Genomic DNA, 23,774 nt, shown 5'->3' with positions numbered 1-23,774 from the left:
GTATGTTACACGATCTCACAAGTGCTATTTACTTTGACTCCAGATTTTTTTATATTTTTTTTTTAGAACTGCAAATGGCTACGAAATTAAATCTTGATGAACTGGGAGGTTCCAGTTTTATATTTTTTTTTTAGAACTGCAAATGGCTACGAAATTAAATCTTGATGAACTGGGAGGTTCCAGTAATCACTAAACACAGCTAACGTTGTCAGTTTATCCCTTTGTACAATTATGGGGAAAAATATTCAGAAATTTTATTGCAAGTAAATTCTCACTAAAGATATTGCCAATTTACAGTCTTTTGGTATTTCAAACCCAAGTTTTTAAATGTTAAAATCAGTAACCATTTCAGATTTTCCAGACTAAAAGTTGATTGGAAAAACACTAGTTTTCGTCACGTCATTACCTCCATAAGCAGGTCAATTTATACGTCTGATTTATACAAAACTCATCACCAAAACAGGATACGAAAAAAAGTAACATTGTTAATGTATTATATACTAAACTAGTATTCAATATTAGGTTTCTTTACAAACCCTTTACCTCAGGAACGAAGCTTTGCAGTCTTCATAAATAGCCCTTGGCGCCGTCGAAGAATGTTTAAGGAGCCTGTTCCATAGATGCAGTGGTACTCCTGACGGGCGAAATCTGTAAAAGTACAAATAAATTTACCATTAGCATTAACTTAATCCATTAAAAATTAAATATGCTTTTACCTCACCACCCGTGGAGTTTAAGATAAACCATTTGCAACGGAGAATTTAAATATGAGCGCTACTTATCCGCTTTAGTTTCATTTCCTGAGTTACCCTATTTTACAAGGTACTTGTTTCGCTTCCTGTTGCCTGACAATCTAAACTTTCCATACTTTTTAATTCAATGAGCGTCGCACATACTGTATTCAAGAGCTATCCCACTTAGTTTTGTGCTCTTGATTTTCGTTATTGTGCTGTACATTTTTTTTATGGGCTATAATTTAACATCTACATACATGTGTCAGTTTCTCAAAATCCTTAAGTTCCCTTCAAGCTTCAGCACCAAACCTGATTCTTGAACAGTTTATTAGCTAACTAACTCTCGGGGCTTTCAGCAGACTTTTCCTTCAGAATTCGGAATTACACTAGTTTATGACAAACTTCACTTGATCTGTGTTAAGTGAATACATTGTTTACTTCGTGCTAATATCAGATATTAAAACCGGAATTCTCAAAGAAAGTAAGAATTGACATGGTAAAAATATCTTGAAATTAAGTCTCCACAATAAAAGTTCCTAATAGGTTACCTGTAAGTCCTCTGAATACTTTCACAGTTGCTCATTGGAGGAATCGATATCGTACTCGGCTAGTACTCTGCTAGGCCTGCGTTCGGTTCTCCGGCCGGCCAACGAAGAATTAGAGGACTTATTTCTGGTGACAAATTCACATCTCGGTATAATGTGGTTCGGATTCCACAATAAGCTGTAGGTCCCGTTGCTAGGTAACCAACTGGTTCTTTGCCACGTAAAATAAGTCTAAAACTTCGGGCCAGCCCTAGGAGAGCTGTTAATCAGCCCAGTGGTCTGTTTAAACAGATATCCTTTTCTGAATACTTTCAGCTTCTGATCTTTAATTATAAAGACCAATCAATGTAAATCAATTTCACGCAACGTTGATTTTGCAGACAGACACATCGTGACAATTACCGCTCAAACTAGTTAGAAAATTTTTGTCTTAATATTGACACACCCATAGATGGTGGTGAAACTAATAAGCAGCTTCTACAGTCCAGTGAAGAAACCGTAAAGTAATCTACTAAACTGAGAGGTGGAACATTGCAGTATGCTAAACTTCATCGGAAGTGACAATCTTTCTTGTAATATGTTTAAGGAAACTAAACACTGGTCGAGGATGTACATTACGTAATGATAATAAAGCCATTTAAATAAATTTCGAGAAGCTACAGCTTAAACCTTCCATGATCCAACTTAAACATTCAAAAAACCCATTTAACTCAAAGAATGAATACTTAATTCAAGCCACCAAAATCCTTAGGTCTTCCATTAAAAAAAAAAAAAACCCACAGACGCACAAATTAACATGCAGCGCATATCTCAAAAATGAGTGCACCCTGTGATAAGTAAAACATCACTACTACACTGCTTTGTTCGTCCTATTACACAGCTTCGTTGACGAACAAACCACGTTACCCAAATTGTAAGAGATTAAATTTCGGCCGACAGGCGTTTCATGGGGAGGTATTCGTTGCTGGAGTTTTAGTTATGGAAATTGAGAAATGCATTTTTACAAAGAACCATAACATCAGTCAAGTCATTAGCAATCATGAAGGCCGTCTCTCTAAACACCAAGACGACCAATATGAAATATCTAGAGTGCATTGAGAGACGTGACAAAAACTCAGAAGGCTATAACATGGACAATAAAAGTTCCCCACGAGCTTTGAAGATATCAACTTCAAGATTTATAATTTGAAGAACAAGCAAGGCAACGACAAATTAAACAAAAACGGAATTCGCTAAGTACCACAAGGACCAATAGCAGAACTTGCATAAGAACTGTAGAAATTTAGTCTCAGGATGAGAACTTCGTTACCACCAACCAGCACAACTGTCCAGACATTACTCGTTCAAACAAATTAACAAAACCAACGCAAGAGTCACACCACATCACTTTTCGAATAAAACTAACGTCTTCTTGACAGACCTTGTTTGCATGACAAAATGGCCATTCAAGAATTTACACAAATTATTGCTTTTTAGAGTGACCACCTTTACCACTATTTCTGAGTGACTACTTTTGGAACATTCATATCGTTCAAATCTACTCTGCCATGCTTTCATTAACATATTAGCGCATTCAGTCTAATCTGGATAAAATATAAAGGTTTAAGTAGCAAGAATTTAAACCTATCATTTTTTATGGGATCTTCAAACAGCTCAAAATTTGTCACTTTCAGATATAGAAATTGAGTTATCCCTTAAATATTCTATGGAAACTATAAAACCAACCACCAAATTTTGTGGCTCTCACATTAGCCAAAGAGATCCTCTCGTGGAGAGTTGTAATCGATTACTCAAGTTTTAAATCTAAAAGCTTTCCAAGTCCTCCGCAAAAATGAGAGAGAGAGAGAGAGAGTCCTCCTAAAAAGAGAGAGAGAGACTATTGGGCATTAGGACTGTCATTACCTACAAAAACAGCATTACCAAAAACTCATTATTAGCAAATGCAAACCCTATAAAAGTATACCTTAGTTTAACCAGACCACTGAGCTGATTAACAGCTCTCCTAGGGCTGGCCCGAAGGATTAGACTTATTTTACGTGGCTAAGAACCAATTGGTTGCCTAGCAACAGGACCTACAGCTTATGGAAAAACATTATAGCGAGAAATGAATTTCTGACACCAGAAATAAATTCCTCTAATCCTTCATTGGCCGGCCGGAGACTCGAACTCGGGCCTAGCAGAGTGCCAGCCGAGAACCCTACCGAATCGTCCAACGAGGAACTTGCAAACCCTATAATTCAGCACCATCGCAGATATATGAAGTTTATAAAAACTTAAGTCACGAAATTCATTTCCCAAGGCTCAAGAGTGAGACTACTCAGTCCTGCCGATTTTAATGACTAGTGTATAGAATGAAAGATACAACTTTATTCTCAAGCTTCCTTAAGTTCATGGGGCAAAATCACGCGCAAAAAAACACTTATCCAGTCAATCTGTACTAAATGCTTCAGTATCCACCATCAAGCATGAAACTTTACCAAAGTAAGTTGAGGCAAATGTTTGACCCTGTTAGCTTTCCGAGACGAACACGAAAACCTCCTAACTATAGTTACTGTTCGAAGATTTTTAAGGGAATGTTCGTATCTAACCCTTCAGGCCACAGGAATGCCGCTTTCCTTCTTCACACTAGTTCACTCTGATTTAGCAACCTGCCGGCCTGATATACCAATGGAACTACCTCTTACATTTTTACTGTGGTCAAAAGGCAACATTCTGTCACTTTCATGTTACAGAAAAACAGATATATTTGAAAAAAGTACAATCAAATAGATAAACAAGACCTATGAAAAGTAATGGTGAACAAGTTAGGGACTCATGCGATACGAACGTTGCTGTACAGATGCTTCCCTTTACACCCAATATGTACTGGTTTTAAATGCCAGGCAATCTATGGAATGAGAATATTGCAAAACAGTTGCAAAGAATATGTATAGGTAAACAAAAACTTTAAATCCTTGAAAATATTTTTTCATTCTATACACTAGAAATAAAAGCGTCAGCAGCAAAAATCAAAGTAAACAATGTAACAGTAGTTACAGGAAGAGCATTGCAAGAGTCACTACCAGTTGCCAGAGTATACCCAGCTGATGGAAAACATAGGGATATGAGAAAATATCACAGTAAATTTTGGATGACCCAAAAATAACTAGAAAGCAGTTTACTTACTGGTAATATTGAAATAATTAAGGTCTTGTTATTTTTGAAGAGTAAAGATAAACGTATTGACATTAAAAGAAGCGCAATTCTGCTGCACGGATACAATATAATCTAACCAGCAAGAGTAGTGCAATACAAAGCAATTGAAATTTTGTACTAATGACTGAAAAAAAACATTACACATGAAGGATTTGTGCTGATCCCTAAAGCTAACAGAATGAATGCTTACGAACCTTTAATACAGGCCTTCAGACTAGGGACTTGAACTCCCGTGTTGGCTCAAAACCAGCTAAATCTAAACCTTTAACTAAAAGTTTCTCTACAAGGATACAGTGAAAACTTCATACACATTAAATTATTTCAGCACATGAACATAATTGTAAACTCCACAATGAAGGAACTTTAATCAATATTTTGAATGGCAGCTCAGCTTTCAAAAGCTAGAGAGCAACTGGCCTTCCTGCTTCAGTTTCCTAGATGGTTCTGATCTCTTCCTCACCAAGCAACAAGCAAACCAATGTAATCTGCAGGTCGAATTATGGATACACAGGCTTGCCTTAAGTAGCAGTAATTCTTGTTCATTTAGTGACTAAGCTGTCCAGAGGACAAGAGCCATTATCAAGACCCAAGTATTCATTAGGTCTGGCAAAATAGCATACTACAATACTACAAGAATAATGATATTATAGTAACCTAAACAGTCTACATTCGTTTAGTGTTACGGATACCGACCATTATGGGTTTGGGTTCCAGTCCCTTTAAAACTGGGGTTTTCAACCTTTTTCTCCCCACGTACCATTTTGGGTAATTTTAATGTCAATAATATACCCCCTTCACTTTGTATAAAGTAGAAAACAAAACAAACGCAGAAAAACATTGTGTATATTTGCAAATACTGTACTGAAGGGAAGTAAGTACACTACTCTCCTGACATAACCAACAATATTGTAAAAACAAAAAATTCCATAAAAATAAAGAAAATTGTTCATAATTATTTTCCTGTGGGTATGCAGTCAGTGGGCGGCCAGGCCCCTAACCCTAACAACCCGTGGGGAGAGCGTACCCCCAAACTGACCCTTGGCGTACCCCCTGGGGTACGCGTACCCCAGGTTGAAAACCCCTGCTTTAAAACGTGGCTGAGATGTTCTGTCAGTTTTTGGAGAGCTGAACGAAACTTAAACGGTATACCAACAGGAATTAAAATAAATTTGGTAAATTTTTACAACAGTTCCAACTCCATATTTCTAAAGTAATTATGTATTTCCATGTGTTCTGAATGGTTATGATAGTAATACATCAAGGAAATGAGTTGTTTTCGAGTTACTAGCCTATACACCCCTACTACATCCAACAAGGTTGGGGACCCTTTGGGAATGCGGGGTTTTGGGTGGGGTAAATCACCAGCGACACAAAACAGCATTTGAATTAATGAATCAAATGAGGTAAATCATAGCATACCTAGCAAGCCATAGTCAGGCAACGTAGGCTAGTGTAATGTAGCCTAACATCCCTTAACCACAAGGAGGTGGCGGAAGGCGCTTCGCGCCTTATCCGCATTTATAAAGATTGTTGGCAAGCTCATATATACTGGCAAGAGGTACTGTTGTGCTGCGCGTGCTAGCCACAGGGGTTACAGGAGGTAAATCATATTACAATATTTTGAAACCAATTATAAATTTACCTTAATTGGATGGACACAAACGTTTTGATGGGTTATGTCCAGAACAAGATGGTTGTGGCTCATCTACAGTGTCATCACCGTCATCAGAAAATGATTCCCTAGGTGGTGATGGTGGCTGAGTGTCACTTAAAGGTGGATATAATTTAGCAGCTTCAAGTAAAAATTGTTGTAAAACTGAATCTTGGTAGTGCTTAATACCTAGCAAGATACAGTTTCAAAAACCCTTTAATACCAGGCCTTCTAATCCACTCCTTATATCTCGCCACGATCGTTCAATATTTTGTGTGTGAAATGTTAGGATTATTGGGATTAAAAATTTTCTGTGGTTAACTTGAAAATGAGTGTATCCACTCTCTGATTTTACTATAACCACGCCACGAATCGCTGTAAATAATAGAGCCTGGTTTAATGTAACTATTAATTAAAGGAATTAAAGTTTCACCTTTGCGATTGTCAGCACCAGGATCAATTGACGCCTCAACAAAATTTGTGTGATCTCTCAGTACCACCAAACAACCAACACTGGGTAAGAGGGCGACCCTTATGGTATTTACTATGAGTAATTAGAGATTCATCTATTTCCACTTCAACATCAACACCACCGATGGGCTCCCTGATTATTGTACCAAAACTGAGTCACCTCACTACAAAAACTTCTCCAATCAACACTGGTCTTTGATGAAATATTCAAACCCTCCCCAGCAAATGATATACTGTATACAAAATTTAATTGGGCAATGTTTCCAAAATTCACTCAAAAACTGCACTATGGAAGAAAAATCATTAATTTCCATCAAAGTATTCATTTGCAATTTAACTCAAAAACATTATCTCATAAAAAATATATGTGCATTTCCAATCACGTACAGTAAAATTACAATATTTTCTCTTTTTATGTCTTTTGTCTGAAACATAAGCGGTACAGAGCCAAACATTCTTATCCTTTCTAAATTTACACGGCTTATTACACTTCAAACACTGCACTGCTGCAGGTAACACTCCATGTCTTAAAAAATCAATGCATCGTGTTTCATTTTCAAAGAAATCGTGAATTAAGCGAAAATAAAAAAAAATTACAAGACGAACACAGACTGGACATAGCCTCACTCTATGACAGACTTGAACCAAATGACAAGCGAAAATGTCTGACACCTGTAAGATTTTCACCAGGTCAGGTGACTCCTAGACATAACACGTAACTACCCACAATGCAATTCTAAGGGGGAAAAAATTCGCATCAGAACCACAATGCAGTTCTAAACAAAAACTCGCATCAGAGCACAAACCGTGTCCGTGTTAAAGTAAACAAAACACTTAGAAATTTTTCGAGGCTGGAGATTATATAAACATCTCGGATGTGGTGAACTTCCCCAAAAAAGTGTTGAGAAATTTGAATTAATTTTTATGCAAAATGCATCTATAATACTATATTATAGAATGAGTTGGGACTATTGTAAAATACCATAAATTTTTCTAGCCATTCAGGAATAGTTACATTAAAGGTTATAATCTCCGAATCTGTGAAAAACTTATTGCTCAGATTTCTTGCCTTTAAGATATTCTTTAATGGTGTGATGTATTGATAAGTTGCCCTCGCAAATACTGATTTAAGACCATAACACTAGACAAGCAAACCGTGCCTTGAAGTACAGGAGGATCTATAAAAACAAGCACACATTTCATTTTACCCAATTCCCAGAAAAAAACGCTACAGCAGGGACACTTCCGGATTCACTGGCATTACACTTCAACATTAGCAAGTTCCCAAACTTGTCCTGTTTAGACGGGCGACCAGAAGTAACTGCCAGGACGCCGTAAGGGAAAGCGATGCCATGCTTATTACTAGATCTTGGGATATAAATTAGAATGCCATAGGCCAGGCTGCGGGCTATAAATACTTCCCTAACGGAGAGGAACTATAAAGCCTTGTTTTCGCCACTGAAAGCCAGCTTATTCTTGACCCTAACAGTTTCAAGGCGTAATTTGCCATATATTTTGCTAAATTTTCTAACGCCGCACACCAATGTTGCACTGTCAAAAGTAGGAATACCAAATCGTCCTTCTGCGGCTCTGTTTTCTTAGTATTCATTTCTTGGAAAATGCATGCTAATATTTAAAGGCTTACTCCATATTCATGTTGGTATATTTGCAGTAAAAAAAAAAAAAGAAAAGTACCTAAGCTAATGTTCCCGTTTCACACATGCTTTTCCTATTTAAACAAAATTTCTGCAATTTCTGAATAAGCAATTCCAGTTCCTAGCTAAATCCGAACTACCTTTGAACACATGAACCAGTAATTCCAGCCAGCATCTGAATGTTTCAGAAATGAGCACCAGCCATTGTAATAAAGCACTTATGCTAAGTCTACAAAAATTCATAAATTTCATACTATGACTTAAGGCTTAAAAATATCTGTCATGAAGTCACTGCGTTGGCAAATTATGACCGAAAACAAACTAACCTACCGTGTTTGCAAAGTTCTAAGAAATTAAAATTGAGATTTCAAACAAAAACGAGAGGCTTAAGCAGGCCATGGCTACAGTTCTGCAGATAAGTCTAATACGATTAAGAAGGAATTGCAGATAAAACTATAGAGTCTTTCCTTAAAGTTCAAAAAAAAAAAATTATAAACTGCTGTTTTGAAAACTGAGTATCTCATCCTTAACAGATCAACCTTTCTCCTATAACAGCTTAAATCCAGCAATCATCAGTGTCACTAGCTAGTTTAAGAACGGCTTTATAATTTGTATATCAAAATTTTCAAGATTCTAAAACCGCAAAGAAATTCCTCATACTACATCTCGTCTAACCAAACGGACAGAGTTCATACGTTCGACATTACCAAAAGCAGGTCTCCTCCTGCCAAGAAAACCCAACCAAGTGCCCAATGTACCGGTTTCTTTGCCAAGGCCTTACCTTACGTATGTTCGCAGAAAGCATTTCACCACCCAACACTCAGAACATGAACTTTACATCAACGGAAAAGGCTTCAAACTTAAAATGTACAGTACATAAAATATACCCAAAAATAAATAAGCTAAGTTTCAACTCAAATTTCCCAGAACACTTTCAGCACAGCACACAAATACAAAATGACCGGATACGAAGTAGAAGCCAAACTAACTCACTTCTTTTTCTGACAACCTCATCGTCTCTTCGGCCAATCACAAAAGCCAAAGTCCATACTTTCAAACAGAGTGAGAGAAAACGACCTCTGATTGGCCCATGTAACAAAGGATCTCGGAGTCAAACGACATTTACAGGAATCGTTACGTCACCTCAAGTAACACTGACATCTGTTGACAGCGAAAGAAACCAACCAATGCAAATCGCAAAGCTGCAGAAAATATGTAGAATAAATGGCCCATATAAAAACATAAGTTGTTTTAGGCAGCATCTGAATATGTCAGAATTTATGAAACATTGTTCATTGCCCATTCTTTATTTAATGTGCACTTGACCTAATTATCTTAAAAATGAATTTCCACTTTTGATTTTGTACGAAAACATCATGTTCCATTGCGAGCTATATATATTAAAAACATCATGTTTTTAAATAAAACAAAATGATACCATCATTTTGTTATTTTTATATATCCCATTGCATAAATAATACCTATGATATATTTAATATACATATATATTATATTCTATCATATAATAATATATATATATCATATATATAAATATATATATATTATCAATATTAATATATTATTATATATATATAAATAATATATATACTATAAATTCCTAAAGGAACAGATAATGACGTCATTTTTAAAAACAAAACAAAACCTTAAGATAAAAGCTATCATTTTATTCTTTATACAATGAGCATATCATCCCATTGCTTAAATTAATGTTAAAATGACTTTTTAAGCGTGAAATCGTTACAAAGAAAAAATAAAGGCATTTATCGGGAACATTTCGCTACAATTCTGGTCATGCGTAATAACGGGGCAAAATTGCCACCAAAAATATTTGGCAATATTTTCCTATATTCAGAATTTCACATCCTATTGTTTTCTATATTAGAAATTAATCGATTTTAAAAGATATATAACTTTCCAAATAATTCGAATTTCAATACAGTTCCGTTGCTTCCTGTTAAACATTCGGCTCTCATAATGATCAGGGTTGGTCCTTCTGTTGGAAAAACCGACACTGTTGGAAAACGTTCTTTAAAGAATTTCGGTCCTGTCCGAAAGCTGTCTGTCAATAGACGGAAGATTCTCTTAGGTATTCGAGAAATATAACTCTTGTTGGCAGGAAAATTCATTCGAATGCATCTGATTGCCAAGATTTCTCACAATAACTTCAGAGTGGCCAACTGCTCCTAACGTTAATACAATGGTGGTTAGGGTTTTATGAGAGAGAGAGAGAGACTAACAAACATATTTAGAGCTCAGTGCAATTAAGACTCGAGCAAAAGCTTAAAGAGAGAGAGAGAGAGAGTACTTTCGTCCATTCAATGCTTAAAACAGTTAAAAGAGGGGGCTGGAGTGGTTGGACTTGAAGATAACGAAATCCAGAAAACAAAGAAGAGGAAGCACAAAGGTCTCAAGGTGGAACTTAGAGAAAACCCCTCATTTGCACTAAAAAGTAATAATTAGAGAGGTTGAACAGCACGACTGAATAAAAGAAGCGGTACAGGAGGTAAAAGTAAAAGTCTGAAATGAGAGTGAAGGCAGGGTCTGAAGGGACGATGCTGACACCCTTTAGTTATCCCTACAGTGCACCGCGTGAGGAACACTGACGGCATTTTTGTTACTGGCCAACGCTATAAAGTCAGCCTAGGCGGGGAAAAGGTTGTGAAGAAATGGGTAAGAATGATAGGGCATAACGTGATTAAGACTGACAGGGGAAAGAATAATGTGGGTGCAGACAAAAATGAGTGTGCGTGGATCTAGGGTTTGTCATGAAACTGTTATGTGAAAGAGTTTGTAAGGCAATGGAAACCCGTATTTTGCCAACACGAGCCTAAAAAAAGTGAATTCCAGAACCCTTAGCGAAAAAAATGGAGGCTACTGGGGACGCATGGCGCAGAAAATCAACGATGGAGACCAGCGAGGAGAACCCGGTTTGATTCTCGCCTAAGGGTGCGGGGATTTGGGTGCAGTCTCTTAAAAGGAATCATGTCTCTATTGACCTAAGCGGGAATATGTACATGGTCGTTAGACGACTGTTTTGGGTTGCAACCACTCACATGGAAATGGAATGGGCTCACAATTTCAGCGAAGTAATATACAGTACTTACAGTTGTGTGCTTTCATAAGGAAGAAGGGATCCTTTAGTAAGCTTTTTAACTATTTCCTGTCCTTGGGTAAACTAAACCCTAATTAATTTTTTTTCGTCATTCATTCTTATTCATCAGTTCTCATTCCTTCGATCATGAACTGTTGCACTGTAAATTTATTTCAGTTTTTCTGATTCTTTCCTTCAATTTGCTCCTTTCTACCTCGTTTCGCCGTGTTCTGATCCCTACTCTATGATGTCTCTTGGAATTTTTGTTTTGTGAGACCTACAGCGCCAGTAACGCCCTCCAGACGACATCAATGAAATGTTTACCTTCATTACTTACTCAGAACGCATCAGGCTGGACTGACTTGCGAGCATTTACACGCCAATTTCGAAGGATAATACCAACGTAATATTTCCAGCGTGAGATTCGTCTCAGGCAGTTTTGACGGCGGGGTTCGCTCCGCTCAAAGTCTTATGAATGGTGCATAACAAGCTTAAGCCTCTTACGACTCTCTTGACCTTCATTTTGTACCAGTTTATCAAGCAGTGTTTTAATGTATTCTTTCTTGTTTATATATATATATATATATATATATATATATATATATATGCAATATATATATATATATATATATATATATATATATATATATAGCCTAAATATATATATATATATATATATATATATATATATATATATATATATATATATATATATATATATATATATATATACATATATATATATATATATATATATATATATATATATATATATATAAATATATATATATATATATATGAGAAAGACTGTAACGGAATATTTTTTACATTGGATAATTTTACGGTATCGGAAAAAGATACACCTTGGAACGGAAACAATTATAAAAGCATTTGTATACTGAAATAGCTTGGAAAGATTTATGAGAGATTCTCGAAACAAAAGATTAGTTGAATAACATTTTTTTTCTGCTACCAGAGGTAACGAAGGTATCGTAATATTACTTTTATAACAGTTACTGAAAACTGGTTTCATAATAATAATAATAATAATAATAATAATAATAATAATAATAATAATAATAATAATAATAATAATAATAATAATAAGTTTTAAAAAATTAGGACAAAAATCGGCCTCCTTATTTTCTGTCGCTTTATGGTACAGACTCTTCTTGTACTGTTATCCATTGCGTTTAGTTATTAGCATTGAACAATTTGAAATAAATATGACAGAAAGCAACTGTTTTATTCCTTTTAATGAAGCTCCACATCTCTTTTAAGCATGTTTTAAATTTGATCTAAATATAAGATGCATAAATTGACCACATCTTATGACCTAAATTTGATTGAATATAATGTCTGAGATCTAAATGGTATTATTCCGTTGGCCTCCAGCGCAGATTTTTTTTTGTTTTTTGCTGAGAGAGAGAGAGAGAGAGAGAGAGAGAGAGAGATTTGACGCTGGACCTTCGGTCCTTGATGCAATCAACTCAGCGGAGTATAAATAACTGAGAAATAATACAAAGCAAATCAAACGCGCTCAGAAGGGAGCCTTTAAATCCAGCAGCAAGAGTTTGCATGAAACCGGTCAAGCGGGATTTCAAATAACAAGAACATCGACTCAATCACCTCCCGGACGCTTCGGGCAACAAGTGGAAATGCAGACTGCATCTTGGAAAGCTTTCTATGTGGAGGCGTAAAAGTCTCTAATATTTTGTTTAATTTTTCTTAAAGTCGTGTGTCAGGCTGGGTTATTTAAGTTCTTTGGTCAAGAGTTCCCATTAAGATAATGTCGCTTTTCCATTCGTTGTCTCACCTGTATACAGTTTTGGTAAATACGGCTAAAATTACCAGCAGTCAAAATTATGAATATTCTTGGGATATACAAGAGCTTCAAGTGCTATGCAAACTTCAAAAATACTGTACAATGTTGAGATTTATACATTTGAGATAAAATATTCAAGTGACAAAAACTTATGGTAAAAAAAGATTCAAGTTAAAGTGCAAGCATTTGGGAAATATATGATTAACTTGTTTTTTCGATTCTCTCTCTCTCTCTCTCTCTCTCTCTCTCTCTCTCTCTCTCTCTCTCTCTACTTATTTACATTTCTATATTAATTTTTATTCAAAAAGTATTTATATTTTAACGTTATTTAATCTTTTCACTTATGTTTACGTACCGTATTCTTCATTTTTTATACCAATTTGTTTGAAGACTTGCTTACTTCACAGAGGTATTCCTAGAACAGGAGGTGGAGTATCTTCTAAATGTACTGAAGCACCTCACTGGGAAATGTCCCTTTCATAAATTTGCTTTTCTCAGCCGAGCTATCTTACGGGATCGCGTCTTCGGAAGTAATTTGCCAGTTTATGACCATCGAAGGTCTTCAGGTCTTGAGATGGGTCTTTTGTGGCTTTTATGACTTTTAAAGTTCACTTCGCCAATGTATCCGTTTCATCTTTATCCTAGAGAGAGTATCCATCTTTCTCAACAACTCAAACCCCCCCTCTCTCTCTCTCTCTCTCTCTCTCTCTCTCTCTCTCTCTCACTGACATACATACATACATGTGTGTGTACACACACACATATATATATATATATATATATATATATATATATATATATATATATATATATATATATATATATATATATATAATATTCATGACTAGAACGCGCTCTCTCTCTCTCTCTCTCTCTCTCTCTCTCTCTCCCCGGAAAACTCAACTCTAAGTGTTTCTATAATCACCTCTAACGTAAAGAACTATTTTCAATCTCTTGGTTTTTCCTGTCTGACACGAATCCAGTTTGTTTTGATTCGATAACTAAACAAATAAAACTCTCATTTTTTATTTGCAACAATTTTTTGCCATCGCTCTCATTTCGGGTACGAAATATTTGAGTGAAAGCGAGATTTCCGATGGCGATTTTTATTTACGCACACACGATTAATTTTGGTTGAGTTTGAGTGACTGTATTTGATACGATGAATCTTGCTGTATTTCGTTGCATTAAATGAATGGAACTGACTTGGAGGAAATTGTTACTGAAGATGACTTTTCATTACCGGCAGAAAACAATTGTGACTCTGTGTTTCAGTGGATTTCTTTATTAAGTTCCTTTAGAACACAATGATGTTTAATTGGGAGTGTCTAATACCTCTCTCTCTCTCTCTCTCTCACACACACACACACACACACACACACACACACATATACATACACATATATATATATATATATATATATATATATATATATATATATATATATATATATATATATATATATATATATATATATATATATATAATCCTCAGACCCCTATTATAAGAATATACCCAATATATATATAGATCCATATATATATATATATATATATATATAAACACTAAATTTGGTCTCTCTCTCTCTCTCTCTCTCTCTCTCTCTCTCTCTCTCTCTCTCTCATAAACAAGTATATCCATATTCATATATATATGTGTGTATATATATATATATATATATATAGTATATATGTGTATGTATATATCCATGTTATAAATGTGTGTGTGTGTGATATAAAGACGCACTAGCACTGCAGAGCCATACTCCAGAGTCAATCTATATTGACAAATGTTATACAGAATTTTTATGTCTTCATATGTAGCGAGAAATGATTCTCCCTTATGGATTCCCTTGATGAGACTGGAAGAACAGATGAATAACAAATAAATATGGAATACAAATAGGCAAATCTTAAAGTAGTTAATCATATATGTACATGCATAAAAAATCGATACAAGTAAGGAAAGCTGAGGAAATGGTGCATGGCGTATCAAAGTAGCATAACAGACTCTTCCAAGTTTGGTTTACACTAACTTACGTTGTTTTAGCAAAACTAACCATGGTGGTTAAGTTAGAAAAGAACGTGAGAGTTAATCTTAGTTATATAATTGTGAAAGACAGACGAGATGACTGGGGAAAAATAAATTGTTACGCACACACACACACACACACACACAGCCCTTCATCTGACACCGCTAAACGATGGAAAATAGCGGCCATGTGGTAATATTTTCAATAAATGTCCCATCAGAGTCATTCCTGGTCAAATGTGTCATTTTAGGACCCCCGAAAAGGTGATGATCGTTCCCAGTGACAAACAGGACCCTTCCCATACCTCCACTTTCATCGCATCAGCCTCTGTTGATGGTCTGCTGTGGACTGCGGTTTCCATTTCTCGTTTTCTACTCTTTCTTTACTATTGTTTTTATTGTTTAACTCTTATAACGGCCGCTACTTTAACTGTTCAAGTTTTAAATACACTATATAATAACAGCTACTGTTTTTGTACTCGCTATAATCGTCATCGTCATCTTGAATATTTAAAAAGCATTTACTGCGACAATACTGCGATCAGTACTAGCAGTAACTTGAAACCGATATCAACTTCAACTTCTCATTGTTAATAAGTTTTCAGCTAATTAAATTGTTTGTCTACATCCTCAGGATGTAGGGAATTATCAAAATTATCATTAAGAGAAAAAAATTATCATATAAACTATTCCCCTTTTTGTAATATATTATGAAAAATGGATATGAAGAGAGGAACATAGTATTTCCACCACACTAAACCTTAATCACTATTAAACTAATTAGGCAAAATGTCTCATGAAATTTTTAATTAAATTTTTTTGTATCGAGAATATTAAATCGACTCATAATCCTCTAAATTCCCAAGTGAGCATTTCGAAATACCAAAGGGTCATTCATTATAACAAAATCGCAGTTCAGTAAAAAAAAAACTCTAGTAATGTAAATGGTATACGTCATGTATTTCAATTCACAAAAGATTCTCCAGTGATAAAAATTATTTCATATTTTTACACACAATATACCAAATTCACATACTCACATACACACACACACACACACACACACACATATTTACACACACACATATATATATATATATATATATATATATATATATATATATATATATATATATATATATATATATATATATATATATATATATATATATATATATATATATATATATATATATATATATATATATATATATATATATATATATATATATAGTATAGACACCACTGTGAATAGCAAGCATTGTTACGATTATTGTTGTAAGTCTCATGATGATGATTTTATAAGAAAGAGGATGTCCTGAAGCAAAGCAAAGGAGATGCTGGCAGTAAGACTGCTAGTCCGTGTTTTTAGTGAGGATTTGCCGCGCCAGTTTCCATGATGTTTTCTCCCCTATATCGTTTTAGTGTTGACGTGGTGGTGAAAACTCGAATACACTGAACGCTGCTGGTGCTCATATACCCTTACACAGTAATATAGAAGGTATATTATTATTGCATTCTGCCACTAAAAATGATTAAATTGAGTCTTTCAAATATTTTACGAGTAATAAATCAATTGTCAGGGAAAGGAATCGTAACATTCATGAAATATGAACTAGAAAAATCTCATTTATTCATGTTCCGTCTGTTTCTTGGACTTTTGCACAATTCTTTCGGAAACTTTTTTTTATTTTTAGATAGTTCTTCGCAGCTTCTAATTTTACTTTTTCTTCTACGAAATCAACATATTTTTCCTTTTGAAAACCCAGAAATTGCTATTATTTCACTCTAATTCATCATTCCTGCTTTTACACCAGAACTGTCAGCGTTATTTCATTTTCATGATAAATCAAAATTCTTACGATTATTGTCTATTGATTTTAGGTTTTCGTTTTCCTCAGAACGACGTCAAATCTCGCCCTGTTATCATTGGCACACCCTTCCCCTTCAACCATCAGATCTGGTTCACCTTTATTTTCATCTCACTGCTTAACAACACATCGCATGTCACTATTTTGCAAATGCAACGGGCCAAAGGAACCGGATACTGCGTCACGCGTATGTTTCATATTTCAGTGGAATTGGTATATGCTTTGCCGGTCACTAAAAGCTGACATATCCAGTGACCTAAATCCATTCTGAATTCTTCCCTTATCCCTCTCTTTCTCTAAATTTATATCTCTGTCTCTCGCTTTAGTTCTCTAACTGACTACACACACACACACACACACACATGTGTGTGTGTGTCTGTCTGTGTGTGCATGCGTGTGTGTGTGTGTGTGTGTGTGTGCATACACAACCATAGGTCTGGTTCCACTTTAGATGGGATGGCACGATGAGGGTAGTAAGGTTGTTAAATCTACGTCATTTTTTCTTGACCCAAAAGATGATGGTACCCTTTTGCATCTGAGTGGATTAGTGGGCAGTACAACAAGAGAGAGAGAGAGAGAGAGAGAGAGAGAGAGAGAGAGAGAGAGAGAAACTCGTTCCCCATCAATACCTTACGAAATTAACTGCAAAAAACTGAAATTAATAATAACAAACTGGGTCAGCACCAGAAAACAAAGAGATCAGGTGATTCTAAGTTCAATATTCATGAAATGATTAATATTTTCCGCACGCTTTCCATGAAGCGGTCATAATTGGTATAAATTTTGTAAATGAGATTTTATGATGATATCATTAGCTTGGCCACTGGAAATAAGTGGCTTTGTTTATCCTTGACGAATTGAGATACAGTTACCAAAAACGTGATAAAGAATTAATTTTCTTATATCAAGTATAAACAGCTGACGAAAGTTATCGTAAAACTGTCATTATTTGATTGGCATGAAGGGCTCCGCCATTTCTACATATTTTATATCGTTGTCATCACAACTGTGAATTATTGCGTCTTTCATACTGTCACTATTAAGTTAATCTTTTCCGTTTTTAAAGGGGTGTTGATAAAGACAGGTACTAACCTATAATGGAAATATATAATTAATTGAATTTTTGTTATTTTTTTAAAACGATTCAGTAAAAGTACAAAGTATCCTAAGCGGCCTTTAGGTAAGGATATCTGATATAAAACTAAAACCAAGATACATTATAAGATCCAATGCGAATTAATTTATGAAAGTTATTCTTTCCCAAATTTAACCACTGTATATCTTTCTTCGATTTTTTTTATTCCACATATTTTTGCATAAAGTTTTACATAATAATTAGTACATTCACTACGTATTTATATTAAACTTTATATTTGAGTCCCATAATTTAAGGTACCTTCCCTCTATAGTTCTACGATCATTAAGACGAAATTTAGTTTAAGAAGACACTGCTTATCCTAAATAAACAATTAGGATATCGAGTATTTTATTTTGCGACATATAAGCCTTTTACCGAATTAATAAAATTCAATTTAGACGGTATCATAACAATATGAATCATAATAATGTGAATCATAAATCATTGCCTCGTAAAAAATAAATATCGAGCTCTTCCGGACAAAGTGGTACGGAGATATCAGATAAACCCAGTCTTCTCTGAACAAACACAAGAATTTGCGTCATGTTCGTGGTTTATTTTTACTTGTTATCGAGGGCACTCGAGAGAACACGGGCTTTCATAAAAGATCGTTGATGTAAGAAAGAAATTTTACCGTGTTTTTTTTTTTTTTGCCCCCATTTATCTCTCCCCACCTAAATTGCTTTCACATTCTTTGGAACGTCGCTATTCCTTCCGTTATCTTAACCGAAAGCCGTCCGCTCCTCCGGTGATGCTGCGTATCCTGAGCATCATTCATTTCTCAAACCATTTGCTTTCGAAATGACCCGACCTTTGTCAGGGTTTCGTTTTGGCGCATTCTTGCTTGGGGACTTGCATGCCAGACGCCCTGGAACCATTCGTCTCAAGGAAGGGTCTTATATTTTGGCTTTCGTAATTAGTATAATAATAACAATAATGGAAAGAGAAACCCACAAGATTCTTGTGTATAACTTGTTTACTTGTAAATATTTACACATTACTTTAATCTCGAGTACTTTCAGGTACTCGAGATTAAAGTAATATGTAAATATTTACATTTAAACAAGTTATACACAGGAATCTTGTGGGTTTCTCTTTCCATCTTCAGAAGGAAACAAAGTTTTTGTTTGGTTCAGTAATAATAATTATAAAAATAATAATGCAAACAACAACATGTTTTTTTCTAAATATATTACTGACAAGCCTCATGCTGATTTAATGGTTGAAAGGGAGTTTGATCATAACCAGAATCTGAATATTCAGTAATATATTATTGTATAGAGAAAATATTTATAATTACATTCAAGTACAATTGGATTAAAATGAATTACATATGTGTTTGAAATAAAGTATTTTGGCATTAAACGATAAAAATGTATGGAAAATGTTAAGGCTTTCACATCCTTAATAAGAACAGTGTCCGTTCACACTTGCTTCCAAAGATGAGTTGAAAGTTTGAGAGGATTATTTTATAGAATGAAGTTGCCAGACCATTTCTATGCTTCTTCAGATTCTCATGGGATGATCAAACACATGGCAAATGATTTCTTTTCGTTGGGGGGAGGGTGGGGGGGGGGTGTTTAGCAGGGTCTCGTGAATCTTATTGCATAGTGCATTGGCCATATCTTTTTTTTGTTGTTTTTATTTTTATTATGTTGTTTACTTCTCTGTATTTTTTCCATACTATAGCTTATTCATCTTTCCAAACAAGAATTGCAACTTGGCTGCAAGTAGTAGGCTACTGTTAATAATAATAACAAAGACAATAATAATAATTTTTTAGTGAATCCTGGCTTAAATTGATGCCACTCATCAGAGTCCATCTGATATCCCCTGCATCTGTGGAGAGGTTCTTTATTCACTTATTAAGAAATGGTTTAGCTATTTAGTCATTCCCTATGACTTCCTGTTTTTAGTCTACGATGAATTTTACTCGAAATTTAATGAACTCAGAGTTATATTGCTACCCGATACAAATTTCATAAACTTGAAAACTTTATAGATTAAAATTAATAAGAATTATCGTATCTACTACATAACAATTCCTGAAAGTCAGAGAGAGAGAGAGAGAGAGAGAGAGAGAGAGAGAGAGAGAGAGAGAGAGAGAGAGTACTAATAGCATCAGTAGACGAAATCTAACCGCATTTCACGAGCATCGGAGGGAGGACCTAAGATTCTATTCTAATTGCGTTTGCTAAGGAGTCCTTGGTGATGCTGGTGTCCTTTCGTCCGGGTGGTGAGATCATTTCACATCATTTCACGCCCTCAAAGAAAAAGGTTCTTCTGCCTTCCACGTGCGCCATACTTTGTGAGCGACAAACTAATCCTCCACCAACGGAAATCAGTTCAACTGCAGCACAATGAAGGCATTCTCTGACACAATAATTGTTTACTTTCTCACCTCCTGCAGGTGACGAGACGTTCTCAACAGTACAGAACAAATTCAGTCATTAAGTGATGGGTCTCCCTTTTTTGTCATTAAAACCCTCTTTAAAAAGACGTTGGTTAAGTGATTTAGAAGCCAGCCCTTACAAGAGAAGTAGGAAGCCCTATGAGAGAGAGAGAGAGAGAGAGAGAGAGAGAGAGAGAGAGAGAGAGAGAGAGAGAGAGAGAGGGGTTGGGGGGAGAAGGTCAGAGCCCTTGTTGTGCAATGCAGAGTGTATTTAACCAGATTATCCGTTTTCAGATCAAAAGAATTTCCTTGTATTTCTGCTGACAGTTCTTTATGAGATTTTCTAGTGAATCTCTGACATCTAAATTTCAGTCTTCTGTTCATCTAAATGTTTTCCATCTTCTTTTCAGCATTAGTTACTTTTGTCAGCACAGAAGAATCATCTCACCGAGTTGCCAAGGAAATTTGCCATCCATTGTTCCACAAGGTCCGCTTATAATGGTCCCTTTCTGGGAAAATGGTACCTTAAGGAGAAGGTGAGCCTTGCGGCCCATTCGTCTTTTTCTCTGGGGTGATAGAGCGAGGCCAGGGAAACCCTTTCATCAGAGACAATGCTCAATTGGGCCTTCCGTAATATCTAAGGGATCCGAGAGAGAACAACAGAGCAATCACAAACCTGTCACTTGCGACCGTATTTCCCGTCAGTTTGTTTCGTGGTTTCTGTGCGTTGTTATAACCAAAGTCTAAATAACTAGTTTAATTAGTTGGTAGGGTTGGATTAAGGTGGTCTCGTGTCAGAACGATCCCTTGCCCAAAGGGAAGGTGAGGCGTTGAAGAAGATAAGAGGCCTGATGTGGACCTCTGGTCTCTGTTAAACCAACAAAGATAGTTAAATCTTATAAGTAATGCATTAATGCTATAATTCTTGTACAGCCATTTCTTAATATCGTTATATCCTTTGTGATTATAACTTTCGTTTTAGTGGTTCCATCTTTTAGTTTTTTCTTTAGTTAACTCTTTACGATTTGCTACCCAGCAAATCTCTCTCTCTCTCTCTCTCTCTCTCTCTCTCTCTCTCTCTCTCTCTCTCTCTCTCTCTCTCCTTCCTGTATAAAAACAATTGAGATGCTAATTTTGCTCAGTTTTGATGTTAAAAATGAGTCACGACAACTCTTATCCAACTCGGTCTTCGTAAGATATGTCCAGTTAAGAGTCCTTCCCTCCTTTATTGATGACACACCTACCACTCGAACAGAAGAAGGTCACACACAATATAACGAAATAGAAGGAAGAGGTTCCAAATGCTAGGAGTGAATAACATGAAGTGAGGACCGATTCACAGTCACTTATTTTAACTCACAAAATCCACCTTCAGTGACGTATGTACAGTAAGGGGATTACAAGGAAAGAACATCATTGACAATCCAGAAATGAATGGCCACGATATGGACCTAAATGACACATCAGCCTTCCATAAGTACCTTTCGAATAATATTCTTCCTTTCAACTGTAATTCAAGCGTTTATGTTTATTCCGTGTTTAAGTGAACGAAAATAGGAGCTCAGCTCCCTTGCCTTGAAGACAAGGCATAGTGTATGAATTTCTCATATTCTCAACAAAAATACTGGGTAATATTTCGTACACACAGCATTCACAGTGAAAGTTATAGAACTCTAGGAATGTCATGCATAAGCAATATGGTGTTCCAACGTCACGAAATGTGAAGTGAGAGACAATAAAAACTGGGCCTTTTGCATGATTCATGACCTGAGGTCTGCAAGTGCCAAAGGAGGAAAATTATGGGCGTAGTTGGACTTCCTTATAAAGAAATATTTATGGAATCCATTTTCTTGAGTTCTTGGATATCACGTAAAATGCACAACATATAAATATCAGTGGCGTATACATTTACGATTTATTGTGGCTCTTATATAAGATTTGAGCTACCGTAGGCCTCTTGTAAATAGAATGAAGACCTCCTACTATTCTATTTTGAACTATGGGGTGATGGTGTGTGAAACCTGTATTTGTGTATGCATTTACTGAAAGAAAGAGACAGACAGACAGACAGACAGAAAGACAGACAGTAGTAGACAGAGAAAGAGAGGGCGAGACTAATATCCGTATGTTCAGATGGTAAAAACTTGTATACGAGTAGATCATCGTATGAAATCATTGGATAAAATTTTCGCGGGGTCAATAATCTATGCAGATAATTATAGTAGCTGCCATAAAAAGGAAGGAATGACAATGGAGGAATCCACCGATCTACTTTATGATTGACTTATGCGGGATGAAAGACCTATTAAGAGTTAATATTTAAAACTATACACATATATATTTACACACACGCACACACACACACATATGTATATATATATATATATATATATATATATATATATATATATATATATATATATATATATATATATATATATATATATATATATATATAAATATATATAGAAGAGAGAGAGAGAGAGAGAGAGAGAGAGAGAGAGAGAGAGAGAGAGAGAGAGGACATAACTTTTGCTTCAATAACTTCGAGGAAGTTTGAGTAGGGCGTTCAGAGGATCTGTTAACAAGGCCTTTGTTTGAACCGTTCACTTTTCTTTTGTTAATAAACTAATTATCACTGTGCCTTTGACTAAGTAAAGATTCAACAGTGTATTCAAGTCCTAAAAGAACTTTTATATTATTATTATTATTATTATTATTATTATTATTATTATTATTATTATTATTATTATTATTAAAGGAAAACGTGACAATAGCTTGCATGAAAATTCACAGCCCTCTTACGCTGACAGTAGCAGGCCATCAAGTGGGAGAGTTGAGTGATTACGAGGAATTTTCCAAAACTATAAGACCAGAATCCTGTCGGATACAGATAAGCACGTTATCCGGATATGCCACAGATACTGATTTACGTGTAATTACACTAAGGAAAACAAGCACGTGGCCAGTTTGGAATGCACTATTGGAATGGCTTAATTTTAGATAACGACGTTGCAACCAAGGAAAATGGGATTTTTAGTTCTGGGGAAAACCCCATTAACCTAAGGGTCTCTCTCTCTCTCTCTCTCTCTCTCTCTCTCTCTCTCAGTATTCTATGAAAGTTCTCTTTGCAAGTTAATGGAATTTCAGACT

At 35.4% G+C, this 23,774-nt stretch overlaps 1 long non-coding RNA gene across 1 annotated transcript in view; it reads right to left on the bottom strand.

The window, feature by feature from the left end:
• Positions 1–9,224, bottom strand: part of LOC136842036 (uncharacterized) — a 64,632-nt gene extending 55,408 nt beyond the window's left edge. Inside the window, exons 1-2 of the long non-coding RNA XR_010854148.1 lie at positions 9,033–9,224; positions 544–648 (exon numbers count right to left, since the gene is read on the bottom strand). This is a non-coding gene — a long non-coding RNA (uncharacterized lncRNA). The remainder of the gene's footprint in view (positions 1–543; positions 649–9,032) is intronic.
• Between the last annotated feature and the right edge of the window lie 14,550 nt (positions 9,225–23,774).

Source organism: Macrobrachium rosenbergii, chromosome 9 (assembly GCF_040412425.1).
Source record: "Macrobrachium rosenbergii isolate ZJJX-2024 chromosome 9, ASM4041242v1, whole genome shotgun sequence".
NCBI lineage: Eukaryota > Metazoa > Arthropoda > Malacostraca > Decapoda > Palaemonidae > Macrobrachium > Macrobrachium rosenbergii.
The sequence above is the reverse complement of the archived record's forward strand: the minus strand, read 5'-3'. Positions and strand labels throughout refer to the sequence as shown.